Consider the following 15,096-nt stretch of genomic DNA (forward strand, 5'->3'; position numbering starts at 1 on the left):
TGGGATTACATAACCAGACGCAACAATTAAAATTCAACAGTGAGGCAGTGAACATTCACTAGTGAATTCTAACTCTCAAACGAATGGGACACTAAGTTACTAAGTCCAGTAACTTAGTAACTAAGTAACTAAGTCCAGCTGTAAACCACGACCTGGCCAGTTTAACACTCCCTCCTCCTTCCGTCCTCTAACGCAAAATGGTAGAGGGAACTTAAAGGCCAGCTGCCGCTTGACCTCACCTGGCCCAGGCTGGGCCCTGGGCCCCCAGTCAGGATATGTCACTGACAGAAAGTAGAAACCTGCTTCCGGGCGACAGCCATGCCCAAATGTTTTTGCTGTTGCCAACCCATAAAATCTTAAGTTCTCGGCAGAATACTTTGGAGCTGGTGACAAACTCCCTAGGGCATAGCCAAGATGGACCTCATTTCCCCGTGGCTCGTTGGAGCCAGGTAGCACTAGAAGCGGGACTGTGAGGTACGTGAGCACGTCCCCCCTTCATCAGGAGAGGTGAAGATCTGTCCCAGAGTCAATCCTGGGCAAGAAGGATACAGCCCGGCATCTCAGGGGGCCAGTCTGGGAACTGGGAACGCTCGCAGTTCCTTTCCACGCTAACTGCGGAGGACTGAGAAGGACACTTAGTACTGAAGCATTTTCTTACACGGTCTTCTCTCTAAAGGAGGCCATTTTGAGGGCGATTGTTGCTTTTTCAAAGCCGGGTATCGATCAACCAAAGATATTTTGAATCCCCACTTTGAAAAATTCCCAGAAACGTTTCCTGGGGCCTAAAGTGTACGATTTTTTTTTTTTTTTTTAATTTTAGGAAAGAGTACATACGTTATTTTAAGAATACGCTTGAAGGCTGACAGAGTTTTACTTTAGGGAAAACTAAAAGTTTTATTTCATTTTGGCTTTCATTTGGCCCACACAAACTCAGAGGCCTATGGAGATACTTAGCAAGATTCACAGCTAGTAAAGGGTGGGGCTGGGACTGGAGCCCACAACCTCAACCTTCTGCACAACACTGCCTCCTTTTGAAGAATGCCAGGAAGAAAACAAGCCCGTATCACATACACCGCAGGGGTTAAGAGCCCTTTCTCAAGTGCAGGTAGAAGACACAATGGATCCCTGGACTTGGCTTTTTCTCTTCATGAGCTCAAGTTAATTGCTTCCATAAATAATAAGTCCCTGTGGTCCTTCTCGCCCTCTACAAGCTTATAGTCTAACGGGGAGCACAGACACAAAAATACGAAGCTATTTACGTGCCTTCAAAAGGGCATAAAGATATCGTGGGGGAGTCCAGGGGAGCAAGCTCACTTTACCAGTTAAGTGCTAAACGTTCCATACCCTCGCATTACAAGCTTTCTAAGGGGCATCCAAAAATAGCGTGCTCCATTAAAAATACGATCACCTTGGGGTGCCTAAGTGGCTCAGTTGGTTAAGCGTCCGGCTTCTTCTCAGGTCATGATCTCAGGGCTCCTGAGTTCAGGCTCCACACTGGGGTCTGTGCTGACAGTTCGGAGCCTGGAGCCCGCTTCGGATTCTGTGCCTCCCTCTCTCTCTCTGCCCTTCCCCCGCTCTCTTTTTCACACTCTCTCTCTCTCTCTCAAAAATAAGCATTAAAAAAAGATTTTAATACAGTTACCTCAAAATATGCAAATTCAGATGATATTTTAATTAAATACCTACAAAATGCAACAGGTCAAAACTAGACCATTACAACTCAACTCTTAAGGAACCACATGCAATTGGGGTGCCTGGGTGCCTCAGTCAGTTAAGCGTCCAACTTCGGCTCAGGTCATGATCTCGCCATCTGTAAGTTCAAGCCCGCAGCGGGCTCTGTGCTGAGAGCTCAGAGCCTGGAGCCTGTTTCAGATTCTGTGTGTCTCTCCCTCTGCCACTCCCCTACTCTCTCTCTCTCTTTCTCTCTCTCTGTCAAAAATAAAGAAGCATTAAAAAAACAAAACAAAAAAAAAACCCCACATATAATTAATTTAATGTAGGATAAAGGTAATTTAAATATGTTTGACATGATGTGGGACTGATAGAGGCGGGAAAACCTACGATCTGTTGGGATCTTAATATAACTCTGCAAAGGAGGGAGAAATTCACTATTCATGCTCGGGGTGGGGAGTTAGATTTATATATATTCCTCATCTCTTCCCTCAAGATTTCTACCTGTAGCTCCAAATAGCTACTTGACATTTCCCTTCAGATAGCTAATAGGCATCTCAAAATTAACATGTCCCAGACAGACTTCAGATTCCTGAATCTCCTTAATATCATCACCAAATGTCTCCCACCCCATTCATGGTATTACAACCCAGCCACCCGGTTGCTCAAATCCAAAATCTTTTTTCTTTTTTTTGTCCCCAAATCCAACCCACTAGCAGGGTCCCATTAATCACACCTTTCCAATAGATCTCTAAACAGTCCATAGTTGTAATTATGGGTCAAGACGCCATCGTCTCTGTCCAGAACGACTGCAGGTGCCTCGTTAGGAGGCTCCCTGTTTCTCTTTCCTCCTTTCTTTTTCTCTCCAGCCCCATCCGCTCTCCACAGGGAGAGCAGAGCTGCTATTACAAACACGAAATCAGATTTCGCCTGTTTCTTCCTATTTCACTCGAAGTCACATCTGAACTCCTTACCTGAGCTCTTTCTCATCTCCTTTCTTGCCGCTTTCCCCCACCTATCGCGTTCCAGTCGTAACAACTTTTTGTTCTTCAAGCCAAGCTAGCATGTTTGTGCCTCAAGACCCCTGCCCTTCGCCCGGCTGGTTTCTTCCCATCCTGCGGGTCTCGGTTCAAAAATAGCTCCCTTGGAAAGCAGTTGCCTCCACCACTCACCCCACGCCTGCCCACCTTTCCTGGTCTTTTCGTGGCACGTATCACAACCTGACATTCTATGGTTCCTTTGCTCGTTTACTGTCAGTCTCTCCCAGTAGAATGTCAGCACCGTGCAAGCTGGCGCTCTGTCCATCTTATTCACAGCCATAGCTTGTAGGCGTAGCACGGTGCCTTCCCTGCCTGACCAACGTTCGCAGAATGGATGAATAAAAAGGCTAAAGTAAGAAACGGCATTTGACCCGAGTCTTGAAGGATAAGCAGGAATTTGTAAGTCAGTGAAGGCGAGGATGTTGAAGAAGGATTCTTGGGAGAGAGAACCAGTTCGAAGGGCACAAAACCATTAAAGTGTCTGTGGACAGGGATGGCAAGGAGGGGGCAGGGTAGGCACTAGAGGCAGAGGATGGAGAGACAGTGGAGGGCAACTTGTAAAATACTGTGGAGGGGCTGGTGCCCTCCTCCCCTCCCCTTGACAGAGTCCTCAACCCTCTTTTCAGAGAGGCTAAATGACGTGCTCAAGGAGACCGTGTTCGGGGCGCCTGGGTGGCTCAGTCGGTTGGGCATCCGACTTCGGCTCAGGTCACGATCTCGCGGTCCGTGAGTTCGAGCCCCGCGTCGGGCTCCGTGCTGACGGCTCAGAGCCCGGAGCCTGTTTCGGATTCTGTGTCTCCCTCTCTCTCTGCCCCTCCCCCGTTCATGCTGTCTCTCCCTGTCTCAAAAATAAATAAACGTTAAAAAAAAAAAATTTTTTTTTTTTTTTTAAATAAAAAAGGAGACTGTGTTTGCTTCGGTCCCTGGAGGACTGACACCTACACTGAGCCAGCTAAATGAAAGGACAGGGTGCTAAGCACAGCTCAGCTGTCAAAATAGCTCACATGAGAGGAGGCAGCCCGTAGCTTCTCTTCACTGTGATATCATGGCCAGAGCAACATATTCGGCAAGGCCTGTTTGCAAGATGATACTCGGGGACAAGAGCTTGCTCAGAATCCTCTTTTCCTTCTAAGGAAAAAAAAAAAAAAAAAAGCAAACCGAAACACTTTGCCCTCCAAATCGTCACCAGAGGAGAGTGAAAGGAAAGAAAGTGATATGCTAGCCCCTTTCTTCCCGAACGATGAAAACAACAATAATAACTCCCACACGTGAAGTGCTTCCCGTGGGCTAAGTTCCGTGCTGCTTGCTTCGTACGGGTTATTCCACTCAGGACCACGAATAGCCCGATTTTATCCTCTTTTTACAAATGGGAAAGCAGGTGACGTAAATGCCTAAGGCACCCCAGGGATAAATGGAAGATCTGGGATTAACTTAAACCCAGACAATCTGATATCAGAATCTCCAGGAGAAATATAGGAGCCAGGGAAGATGTCTGTGAAAACAGCCTTCGGGCTATGACCACGGAGCTCGCATGAGGATTAAGGATTTTAACTGGCGACGTCTTTCAGGGCCCCCACTATCTCTTGTGAATAGAGCAACATACCCAAGACTACGCACCATGACCGTACGTGGCACTTTCTGTGACCAAGCCAGGAGTGGGTATCAGGATCATTATGAGAATTCATAGCAACCGACGGGCCGCGTGGGCAAAGGAAATTAGAACGGACCTAAGGGGAACGAGGCAGTGGCTGTTAAGAAATGAGGATGCGATGCCTCTTTTCATGCTAATTTGTTTCTATCCGGGAGGCCATCGTTCGCGTTTTCTAGCCCCAGATGAAATGAGACAGAAATCGAATGGAGATATGGGGAACAGAGTGAAACATTACAATGCTGAAGTCATCACATAATACAAATTCCGTGAGTTCCTTTGATAAATCTGGTAAAAGATAAATTCCTGGGGCGCCTGGGTGGCGCAGTCGGTTAAGCGTCCGACTTCAGCCAGGTCACGATCTCGCGGTCCGGGAGTTCGAGCCCCGCGTCGGGCTCTGTGCTGACGGCTCAGAGCCTGGAGCCTGTTTCCGATTCTGTGTCTCCCTCTCTCTCTGCCCCTCCCCCGTTCATGCTCTGTCTCTCTCTGTCCCAAAAAAATAAATAAAAAAAAAAAAAAAAAAAAAAAGATAAATTCCTTCCAGGTGGTATTACCTAAGACTTTCTTGCCACCTGCATCGTAACTGGTATAATAAAACCTACTCAAAGAACGTAAAATTTTTTGTTACGTATAAGAATGTGCTTTGTAACTTACTTGTGTAGTGAGAAGAGTCACAAGCCTAACAAACCCAGGAGTTACCTTGACCATTTCTCCCCACTCCTACGTCTGCCCCGTTGGCAGGTCAAGACAGCTCTGCCTCCAAAATATGTCTCCGCTTCATTTTCTGCCCTTCACTTTTACTACCCCCGTCGTCATCAAGCTGCTTCTGGGTCAGGCGACTTCTCACCTCGACTATTGCAAAACTTCCTTTCTAGCCTCATCTAATGCACCCTTTGTGTCCACAACTCCACACGTTCCTACCTTTTTCCTTCCAATCTATTCCACACAGGAGCCAGAGTGCTCTTTCTAAAAATTCAAAGCTCACATGAGGCTCTGCTGTTTAAAACCCTCCCATGGCTTCCCATTTCCCCTTGGATAAAGTCGAAATACCTTTCTATGGCCACCAAGGCCGTGGTCAATCTGACCTACCCCACCACTCTAAATTCATCTCATGACATTCTTTATCTCCCATGTTTTCCAGCCACAGTGACTTTCCCTGATTTTTCCTTTATGCTTTGTGCCTTCGAGCTTTCCCACATGCCATTCCCCCTACTTTAATGTTATCCCATTCTTAATCATCTACTGATGGATAATATTTATCATCTGGGCCTCGGTTTAAATGTCACTTCCCTGGGGGCGCCTGCGTGGCTCAGTCGGTTGAGCGTCCGACTTCGGCTCAGGTCATGACCTCACGGTCTGTGAGTTCGAGCCCCGCGTCGGGCTCTGTGCTGATGGCTCAGAGCCTGCAGCCTGCTACGGATTCTGCGTCTCCCCCCTCTCTGCCCCTCCCCCGCACACGTTCTGTCTCTCTCTGCCTCTCAAAAATAAAGAAAACTAATAAATTTTTTTTTTAAATGTCACTTCTCTGACATTTAAAAATCCTCTGATTTTTCTAAACAAGGTTAGATCTCCTTATTATAAGTTTGTACGGGAGCCTTTACTTTACTTTCATATCAATTATAAATATCTAGTTAATTGTAGTATTTGTTTGATGTAATGCTCACTACAAAGTTTGTTCCATGGGGGCAAAGTCTATAAACTTCTTATAGCCCGTAAAGCTAGCAAAATGTCTCTCCTAGACTCGGTATTTGACAACTCTTTGATCAGTAGATGAAAACGTCAATGAATGAAGAAATCAGTAAATAACTGAGTACATGCATGACAGGGAGGAAATAGCCCTGGCCCAGACACTAAGACAACCAAGTTCTCATGCTGATCCTAAATAACTTCAGTGTAGCTCTATGTCTATACCTGTTTCCTCATCTTCAACATCATCCCCTTGAATCATTCCAGCCCTTCTGTTCAGTGTAGAAGAGAAGTCCCGGGAGATGTCATGGAGAGTCTATCACTGTCCGTAAAACACATGTAAAACCTTAGGCACAAACCCGATAAGGCTAACGCTTTAGGACCTTGCCACTAACAGTGCCCAGCAACAAGAGTAGCTGGTTTGGGTTAGTAGAGTAGCAGAGTTCTGGAGTGTCTCCCTCAGAGTCCTATCCATGTGTCATTCACTGCTGTGAAGGTACTTTGCAGATGGAATTAAAGGGTATTATCAAATAACTTTACAATCAAGAGATTCTCCTGAATTATCCATGTGGGCACAAGGTAGGGTCAGTCAGAGGGAGAAGCAGAGAAGGCAGAGGAGAGAATTCGATTCAAGATGTGAGGACTTGACTTATGGTCACTGGTTTGAAGATGAGGAAGGGAGCCGCGAGACAAGAAATACCTACAGCCTCTAGAACTGAGGACAATTCCCAGCCATCAGGTGGCAGGAAACAGGGACCTCAGTCCTGAATTGTGCCGTCGCTATGAATGAACTTGGACCAGACGCATCCCTGGAGCCTCCAGAAAGAATGCAACCTGTGATACCTTGTTTCCAACCTTGAAAACCTGGAGCAGAGGAGCAGCTGAACAGTTGTGCCCAGACGTATGACCTACAGAAGTGCGAGATAATAAGTGGGTGTTTACGTAAGCCATAAAAAAAAAAAATAGGTAACTTGTCACAGCAGCCATCAAAAACTAGTACATATTTGTGTACCTTTACAGCTGACGTCTGAGGGGCAGGCTTCCGGTTTGTCACACATTCAGGGACCTACTCAGATGTACTCCCGAGACAGAGGGTGGTGAATGCCACCTTTGCATTCTACCTCTGCCTTACTCCAGATGGCTGGTATCTCTGGGAAAGGAACTTGTCCACGTGTCTGGTGCCCTGATTTGGGCAACTGCCGCCCAGGGGACAGCTCTAGATCACGTGGCTATGGTAGCCACCGGCACTTCTGCTTGGAGTCTCAAAGGCCTGGGTATATTTGCATCATTTAAACGCTGCTGTCTGAGGGTCTGGCTTTCAATCCTCAATCCCAGAGGCACATGAGATCCTCCCCTTTGGGACCCTGACAGCTCTCGGTACACCCTGAACTTTTGAGATTCACTAAGAGTAAAATAGGCTGCTCAGCCAATCAGAGATCTGAGAAACAACCCAGACCTCAGGTAGGATTGAATGATAAAGTTCATCTCCTACACAAGACCACTCCTTCAAGACTAGGAAGGCGGCTGTTGTATCTTATGCAGAGAAACCAACACAGAAAGTCAAGAAAATGAAGAAAGAGAGTCACATGTTCCAAATTAAAGAACAAGATAAAATATCAGGAAAAGCCCCTAATGAAATGGAGGTAAGTGATTTAGCGGCTACAGAGTTCAAAATAATGTTTATAAAGATGCTCCCCAAACCGGGGAGAAGAATGGATGAAGACAGTGAGAACTTCAATAAGGAGACTGAGAAAAGTATATGAGATTACCCGTAGAAGCCACACAGCTGATGAATACAATAACTGAACGAAAAAATCCAATAGAAGGGCTCAACGGCAGACTAGACGAAGCAGAAGAATCAGTTAACTCATAGGGCAGGGGAACTCAGACAATTACAGCAGCAAAAAATGAAAACACACACACAAATGAAGACAGCTTAAGGAATTTATAGGACACTATCAAATGGATCAACATTTGCATCCCAGGACTCTCAGAGGAAAAAGAGCAAGCAGGAGAACAAGGACCAGAAAACACACTTGAAGAAGAAACGGCTGAAAACTTTTCTAAACTGAAGAAGGAAACGGGCACCCAGATCGAGGAAGTTTCGAGAGTTTCAGATAAGATGAACCCAAAGAGACCCACACCAAGATGCGTTACAATTAAAGAGTCAAAACTCCAAGGCAAGGAGACGATCTTAAAAGCAGCAAGAGGAAAACAAGGGACATACAAGAGAACTCCGTAAGACCATCAGCAGACTTTTCAGCAGAAACTCTATAGGCCAGAAGGGAGTGCCGTAACATATTCCGAGTGCTGAAAGAAAAAAAAAAAATTTCCAACCAAGAATACACTGCACAGCAACGTTGTCATTCACAACTGAAGAAGCGACAAAGAGTTTTCCAGAGAAGCAAAACCTAAATTGGCCTTAAAAGAAATGGGGGTGCCTGGGGGGCTCAGTCTGTTAAGTGTCCCACCCTACATTTTGGCTCAGGCCATGATCTCACAGCTCGTGGGATTAAGCCCCGTGTCAGGTTCTGTGCTGACATAAATATACGGTAAAATTTAGAATATCTAATGTTAAGATGGCGAATTAATCACTTATAAAGCTAGTGTGACGGGTAAAAGACAAAAGTAGTAAAAATAACTATAACAGAAATAATTAGTTAAGGGAAACGCAAGATAAAAGTATGTCAATTGTGGGGCACCAGGGTGGCTCAGTCTGTTGAGCATCTGACTTCGGCTCAGGTCATGATCTCGCGGTTTGTGAGCTTGAGCCCCACATCAGGGTGTTGGTGCACAGTCTGCCTCAGATCCCCTGTCCCCCTCTTTCTGCCCCTCCCCTGCTTGCTCTCTCTCGCTCTCTCAAAAACAAAGAAAAACATTGTTAAAAATGGAAGTAAATTGTGACATCAAAAACAAATCATGGTGGGGGGGTGGGGAGGTAGAATGTAGAGCTTAGGATCTGTTTAAACTTAAGTTGTCATCAACTTAAAATAGATTATTTAAATATAAATTGTTACCTAAGGCCATATGTAAGCGTCACAATAACCACAAAGCAAAAATCTATAGTAGACACGAGAGGGAGAAAAGAATCAAAACGCACTAACCACAGAAAATTACCAAATCACACAAGAGCAAGAGAGAAAGGACTAGAAAAACTACAAAAGAACCAGAAAACAATAACAAAATGGCAATAAGTATATACCTATCAACAATTACTTTAAATATATACAGACTAATTCCTTCAATCATAAGTCAGAGAGTGACTGAGTGGATAAGAAAATGAGACGAAGCTACGTGCTGCCTACAAGAAACCCACTTCAGGTGTAAGGGCACGTACAGAAAGTGAAGTTATAGAAGAAAAATATCCCATGCAAATGGAAACCAAGAAAAAAAAAAAAGCTGAGCTAGCTACATTTATATCAGAGAAAATAGATTTCAAAACAAAGGCTGTGAGGAGAGACAAGCCCATTACATAATGATAAAGGAATCAATCCAACGAGAGGATGTAACGTTTGTTAATATTTGTGCACCCAACATAGAGTCCCTTAAATATGTAAAGCAAGTATTAAGAGACCTAAAATGAGAAACAGCAATACAATAATGGTGGAGAGTAGCAGAAGACCATAAGAGACTACTATGAACAATTACATACCAACCAACTGGACCGACTCTGAAAAAATGGAGAAATCCCTAGAAACATACAACTTACCAAGAATGAATCATGCAGAAACAGAAGATCTCAACAGACCAATTACTAGCAAGAGGTTGAATCAGTAACCAAAAATCTCCCTACAAAGGAAACCCCACGACCAGACTGCTTCACTGACGAGCGGTATGAAATATTTTAAGATTTAATACTAATCCTTCTCTAACTCTCCCCAAAAATAGAAAAGGAGGGAATGCTTCCAAACCCCTTCTATGAAGCCAGCATTGCCCTGATAACAAATCAGACAAGGACTCCACTGAAAAGAAAATTACGGGTTCATCTTCCTAAAGGACATAGATGCAGAAATCCTCAACAAAATACTAGCAGACTGAATTCAACAACACATTAAAAGGATCATACACCATGACCAAGTGGGATTTACTTTAGGCGTGCAAGTATGACTTAACATCTACGAATCAATTAATATGATTCACCACTTTAAAAAAAACAACGGATAAAAAAATCATACTTCCATATATGCATAAAAAGCATTTGACAAAATTCCACTTGCATTTCTGATTAAAACTCTCGACAGAGTGTAGAAGGAGCATTACCTCAACATAATAAAGTTTATATATGACAAGCCCACAACTAACATCAGATACAATGTTGCAAAGCTGAAAGGTTTTCCTCTAAGATAAGAAAGAAGACAGGGTGCCCACCCTCATCACTTTCATCGAACATGGTATTGGAACAATTAGGCAAGAAAAAAGAAATAAAAGGCGTTTGATTGGAAAGGAAGAAGTAAAACTGACACTATTTTCATGTATTGTATAATATACTGAGAAGAACCCTGAAGACTCCACCCCCAAAAATTTGGAACTAAAAGCCAAATTAGGTAAAGTTGCGGTATATAAAGTCAATATACATAAATATATTGCATTACTATACACAAATAATGAAATGATAGAAAAATTAAGAAAATAATCTCATTTACAACTGCCTTAAAAAGAATAAAACTCCTAGGAATAAATTCAACCAAAACTTTTATGCTGAAAACTATGACACTGCTGAAAGGAATTGAAGAAGACACAAATAAACGGAAATATATCCTGTGCTCATAATATCAAAAATTAATATCATTACACTGACCATACTACCCAAGCAATTTACAGATTCAATGCAATCCCTATCAAATTCCAACAGCATTTTTCACAGAACTAGAACAAGCAATCCTAAAATTTGCACAGGTGCACAAAAGATCCCCAGTAGCCAAAGCAATCTCGAGAAAGAACGCAGCTGAAGGCATCATGCTACCTGATTTCAAACTGCTTACAAAGCCGTAGTAATTAAAAGAGTATTGTATTTCCATAAAGGGCAGACATAAAAGTCAATGGAACAGAACAGGGAGCCCAGAAATAAACCCACGCTTGTATGGTCAATTATATTCTGACAAGGGGCCGAAGAATATACAATGTTTTGAGAAAAGGACAGTCTCCTCAACAAATGATGTTGGGAAAACTAGATGGCCACATACAAAATAATAAGACTGGACCACTTGCGTAAACCATACACAAAAACTCAAAAGGGATTAAAGATTTGAATGAATGTAAGACCTGAAACAATAAATCTCCAAGAAGAAAACATAGGTGGTAACTTCCTTGCCATCAGTCTGGGCAATGATTTTTTAATCTAATACCAAAAGCAAGGACAGCAAAAGCAAAAATAAATAAGTGGGACTACAGAAAACTAAAACTCTTCTGCACAGCAAAGGAAACCATCAAGAAAATGAAAAGACAACCTACTAAGTGACTAAAGGAGAGAAAATATTTGCAGATCATATATGTGATAAGAGGTTAATATCCAAACTACATAAAGAACTCCTACAACTTAATAGTAAGCCCCACACAATCCAATTAAAACATAGGCAGAGGACCTGATTAGACATTTCTCCCAAAGACCTATAGATGGCCAACAGGTACATAAAAAGGTACCCATCATCACTAATCATCAAGGAAATGCAAATGAAGACCACAATGAGGTAGCACCTCACCGCTGTTCAAATGGCTTATCAAAAAGACGGGAAATAACAAGTGTTGGTGAAGAGGCAGAGAAAAGAGAACACATGCCCTGTTAGTGGGAATGTAAACTGGTACAGCTACTATGGAAAACAGTATGGAGGAGCCTCAAAAAAATTAAAATAGAACTACCAGATGATCCAGCAATTCCATGTATGGGTATAGAACTGAAAGAAATGAAATGACTAACTCAAAGAGATACGTGTACCCTCATGTTCATTTCAGCATTATTTGCAATAGCCAAGATACAAAAGCCACCTAAGTGTCCATTGATGGATGAATGGATAAAAGAAATGTGGTATAACAGAAAAGAGAATATTATCCAGCATAAAAAAGAAGGAAATCTTGCCATTTGTAACGACATGGATGGACTTTTAGGGCATTCTACTAAGTGAAAGAAGTCAGATAGGAAAAGACAAATGCGGTATATTCTCACTTATATGTGGAAAACCAAAAAGAAAAAGATGAAAAAAGAATCATGGATGTAGAGAACAAATTGGTGGTTCCCAGAGGTAGGCGGTGGGGAAATAGGTGAAGGAGATCAAAAGGTACAAACTTCCAGTTATAAAATAAGTAAGTCATGGGGATATAATATATATCATGGTGGCCATAGTTAATAACACTGCGGTGCATATTTGAAATTTGCTAAGAGTACATCTCAAAAGTTCTCATCGCAAGGAAAAGAAAAGTTTTACATATGGTGATGGGTATTAATTACACTTACTGTGGTGATCGTTTTGCAATATATGCAAATGTAAAACATTATATTGTATACCTGAAACTAATATTATGTCAATTAAGCCTCAAAATTTTTAATAAAAAATTTTAATTATAAAAAAAGAAAACTAATACAATTAGACCAGACCCACTCAATCAGAATATGTACTTTTGCAAGATTCTAAGATCATTTGTGAGCATATCAAAGTTTAAGAAGCCCTGTCACAGATGGGTACTTCTTTCCTGAATTTGAGATGCCTTCTCTTGATTTACATTTACTGAAAGCCACTACTGCAAACTTTATGTTCTTAAATAGTGGAGCCCCAGGAATTAGGCAACTGAGTACCAGTCCTTGGCTGGCCATTAACTAGTAGGGCTGCGGCAAGTTAGCAACACTTTAAATTTTAAAAAGCACCTACTGAACAGCTAGAATGTTCTGATCCCCAGCCTGTAAGCCCGATCAACCAGAGCTATTAGGCTGAAGATGTGTATTGGCAATTTGTTTATAGGCTCCCCAAACTGGCTTTCAGCAGTCAACCAGGAAACAAAGTGCGCCCATGCATACTTAAATAACCCAGCCATTCCTTAACAAAATATTAGCAAACTGAATTCAACAATACATTAAAAGGATCATATACTATGATCAAGTAGGATTTGTTCCAGGGATGCAAGGATGGTTCAATATCACAAATCAATCACCATGATATATACCACCTTAGCAAAAGATAAAAATCATGTGATCATCTCCATAGATGCAGAAAAAGCAACTGATAAAATCCAACACCTTTGCACAATACAAACAATGTAGATATAGAGGAACCAGATCTCAACACAATAAAGGCGGTATATAACAAACCCACAGCTAACATTATACTCAACAGTGAGAAGGTAAAAGCTTTTCCTCTAAGATCAGGAATAAGACAATAGTAAGAATACTTACTCTTACCACTTTTATTCAACGTACTATCGGAAGTCCTCATCATAGAAATCAGACAAGAAATAAAAGGCATCCGAATTGGCAAAGCCAGAGTGAAACTGTCATTATTTGCAGACGACATGATAGGATAGGTAGGGGACCTAAAGACTCCACCAACAACCATTAGAATAAATGAATTCACTAAACCTGGAGGATACAAAATATTCAGAAATTTGTCACCTTTCTATATTGTAATAATGAAGTAGCAGAAAGAGAAATTAAGAAAACAATCCCCTTATTAAGGAGTGCACTTGCTGTGATGAGCACATGTTGTATAGAAGTGTTGGATCATCACATTGTGTATCAGAATCTAATATTACACTATAGGTTAACTAACTGGAATGCAAATAAAAACTCAAGGGGAAAAACCCCAATATACAATTGCATCAAACAGAATAAAATACCTAGGAATAAATTTAACTATGGAGGTAAAAGATCTATACTCTGAAAACTATGAAATATTGATGAAAGAAATTAAAGATACAAATAAATAGAAAGATATACTATATTCATGGATTGAAGGAATATTGTTAAAATGTCCATACTACCTAAAACAATTTATGATTTAAATGTAAACCCAAACAAAATACCAATGGCATTTTTCACAGAATTGGAACAAATAATCTTCCTTTTTTTTATGGAACCATGGAAGACTCTGAATAGCCAAAGCAATTTTGAGAAAGAAGAATGAAGCCGGAGGCATTGCACTTCCCGATTTCAAGCTCTACTATAAACAATATGGTATTGGCACAAAAACAGACAAACGAATCCATGGAAGAATTGAGAGTCCAGAAATAAATGCACACATATACAGTCAATTAGCTTATGGCAAAGGAGGTGAGAATATACAATGAAGAAAAGACAGTCTCTTTGATAAATGGCGTTGGGAAAACTGGACCACTACGTGAAAGAGAATAAAATTGGACCACTTTCTTATGTCATATACAAAAATAAACCCGAAATGCATTAAACATTTAAGTGTAAGACCAGAAATCCTAAAACTCCTGGAAGAAAATATAGGCAGTAAGCTCTTTGACATCAGTCTTAGCAATATATTTTTTTGGATCTGTCTCCTCAGGCAACAAAAGCAAAATTAAACAAATGAAAATGCATCAAGCTAAAAAGCCTCTGCAGAGTGAAGGAAACCATCAACAAAACAAACAACCTGCTTAATGGGAGAGGATATTTGCAAACGATCTAACCAAAAGGGGTTAATATCCAAAAAATGTAAAGAATCCATACAAATCAATAGCCCCCCCCCAAAGTCCAATTTCTCACAAAAGAAATCACAGCCGGCAGACACATGAAAGCATGCTCAACATTTCTAATCATCAGGGATAAGCGAATCAAAACCATGAGATGTACCTCACACCTGCCAGAATGACTATTATCAAAAAGATAAGAAATAACAAGTATTGGTGAGGATGTGGAGAAAAAGGAATCCTCATGCAGTGTTAATGGGAATGCAACATGGTGTAGTCACTGTGGGAAACAGCATAGACTTCCCTCAAAAATAAAAATAAAAATAGAACTACCACGTGATCCAACAATTCCACTTCTGGGTATCCATCCAAAGAATAGGAAAGCACTAATTCCAAAAAGTATATACGCACTGCTATGATTTTTGCAGCATT

General features: G+C 41.7%; 1 protein-coding gene across 1 annotated transcript in view; it reads left to right on the top strand.

Moving 5' to 3' along the window:
- Positions 1-15,096, top strand: part of PCSK5 (proprotein convertase subtilisin/kexin type 5) — a 455,082-nt gene that overhangs the window by 312,253 nt on the left and 127,733 nt on the right. The window lies entirely within an intron of this gene.

This window comes from Lynx rufus, unplaced genomic scaffold (assembly GCF_022079265.1).
Source record: "Lynx rufus isolate CCGP_SWC_20201006 ecotype Redwood Valley unplaced genomic scaffold, mLynRuf1.p SCAF_10, whole genome shotgun sequence".
Classification (NCBI taxonomy): domain Eukaryota; kingdom Metazoa; phylum Chordata; class Mammalia; order Carnivora; family Felidae; genus Lynx; species Lynx rufus.